Source organism: Octopus bimaculoides, chromosome 5 (assembly GCF_001194135.2).
Source record: "Octopus bimaculoides isolate UCB-OBI-ISO-001 chromosome 5, ASM119413v2, whole genome shotgun sequence".
Classification (NCBI taxonomy): Eukaryota; Metazoa; Mollusca; class Cephalopoda; order Octopoda; family Octopodidae; genus Octopus; species Octopus bimaculoides.
The window spans coordinates 5,099,677-5,102,022 of NC_068985.1; the positions used below are offsets into that span (position 1 = coordinate 5,099,677).

Sequence of the window (2,346 nt, forward strand, 5' to 3'; positions counted from 1 at the left end):
TATATATATATATATATATATATATATATATATGTGTATATATATGGTTATACAGACGCATATATATTCGTATGTATATCTTATATACTTGCGAATGTTTGACAAGATTATGAAACAACTGTAAACGAATAGAATAAGCATTTATTCTTTCACCTCGCTTCTATCCTATCTCCTACTCTATTCACATGTGTGTGTGTATACGTATCCACTGTTACTGTTTGGACCCAGGTCAGTCTCAGACTGAGAAGACCTATAATGAAAAAATGTACAATCAGTGAGCGAATTTATTTCCCCCACAGTCTGTGTAGATCTGCAACTTCCAGTGTATCTATTCAATATGTCAGTTTGAAATTTGAAAGAAACTATACAGATAAATCTAGTTGGTCGAACGACCGGATAGAGGCAGACGCTTTTCTTGCTCTGCGTCCTGTAAATGAATTAATGATGACGTTCCATCATTGATTGCTATAAATGGTTTAGAAAATGAAACCAGTTTCGCACTGGCAGACTGAAATTGTTGCTCACTTATAACACCTATATCTGACATTTAGGTACATTTAGCGGAGTCAACGCTCTTACAAGCATGTACACGAAATCTCATGTTTCATCGTCCTTTGCAGCAGCCAGTATAGAAGTTTCTATACTATGTTATTGTGTGCTGCTTTTACTCGTGTACTGCTCTGACACGCCTGTCTCAACCATAAAGACAAACAAATAGGCGAAGGCGTGGATGTGTGGCTAGAAGCTTGCTTCTCAACCACGTGGTTCTCGTTTCAGTATCACTACGCGGTGCCTTGGGCAAGTGACTTCTACTACAACTTTGGGCCGACCAAAGACTTATGAGTGACTCTAGCAGACGGAAACTGAAAGAAGCCCATCGAATATATATTTGGGAATGGATGCATCGTGTTCAATTAAATAATAAATAATAAATAAAATATATAATAAATATATATATATTATATAAATATATTATATATATATATATGTATATATATATATGTGTGTGTGTGTGTGTGTGTGTGTGTGTGTGTGTGTGTATTTATGTATTTGTGATAAATACACATATTGTGAAACTATAGTGAGGGTAAGGCAGTATGCATTAAACAAATACATTGTTAACAACATAACACATATGCTCTTCTCCCTCTAACGACGTTGAACGAAAAGTAGAAACCCTTCTGTCTTCCTCACATGACCTTTAATGAATTTCATCGCTTCACTTACGATACGTGACTTACAATAATTACGTGTTACAACTACATTGAAGCTGAAAGTAAATTACACTAGCTTAACATTAAATTATTGGCCATTTAAATTAATTATAAACGGAATTTTATGCATTTAATTTTTATAATGAACGAGAAATCGTTTAAATTTTATTTAATATTTTTATTTGGCTTTTGTCAGATACTGCCTATCTTTCCTCCAAGTGAGCCCGTCCTGGGTATGTAACTATGTATATATAGGGGGAGAAGGAGAGAAGGAGAGAGAAAGAGAAAGACAGAGAGGAGAGAGAAAGAGGGAAGAAATGACGGAATGGGGATAAATCTACCATACAAATGAAACAAGGAATACAAATAAGTGAACATTCGAAGCAATAAAAATGGATATATATAGAGAGATAACAAACCTGTCACTGTTTTTCTGTTGTTTCAATGGAACGGAAGTTTTCCTCAAGTTTGCATTAAGCTTGAAATGTTCCGACACCCGTGTATTAATAATATCCTTTTTAATATCCTCGTGTCACATGTATCACATTTGAAACCACTCCACCATGATGTCCAGTCGTCCAGAGTGACTTTCTTTCTCCCTCTTTTTCGCATCGTCTGGCATTGCTTAAAGGTGCCGTCCAAGAGAGTCGCCAGTAGTGGATTTGCATCGAGACAGCGTCGGAGTTAACTCTGAGCCTGTACAGAAACACACCTACTTGAGAACGAGGCACACGCATAACCTGCAATGCGTTCGCGTTCGCCTTGAGTTACACTCAAGTCAGCATGTGAGCAAGCAGCTTTAACAAGGACTCCGAACAGAGATATTCTTCGCGACGTTTTTCATTTTGTTTAGTATGTGACTGTGTCTGTGCATTCGTGCATACGAAAATGCCTCACGCCTATAGGATTGTGTACGTATGGATAGTTAGCTAATACACAAGCACACACACAGACACAAGTATATATATATATATATATATAGATATATGTTTATATACGCATGCGTATAATATATAGATGTATGTATATAATATATAAATGTATGTATTCTTTTATACTCTAGGCACAAGGCTCGAAATTTTTGGGGAGGGCCAGTCGATTAGATCGACCCCAGTACTCAACTGGTACTTAA

General features: G+C 36.4%; 1 protein-coding gene across 5 annotated transcripts in view; it reads right to left on the bottom strand.

The window, feature by feature from the left end:
• The window catches only part of LOC106876232 (glycoprotein 3-alpha-L-fucosyltransferase A), a 561,369-nt gene that overhangs the window by 48,608 nt on the left and 510,415 nt on the right, over positions 1-2,346 (bottom strand). For 3 of the 5 annotated variants that reach the window (XM_052968125.1, XM_052968123.1, XM_014924707.2), the window contains one exon: positions 1,634-1,910. The exons of the other annotated variants lie outside the window; for them this stretch is intronic. The gene's annotated coding sequence lies outside the window, so the exon portion shown is untranslated. The remainder of the gene's footprint in view (positions 1-1,633; positions 1,911-2,346) is intronic. 5 annotated transcript variants of the gene reach the window in all.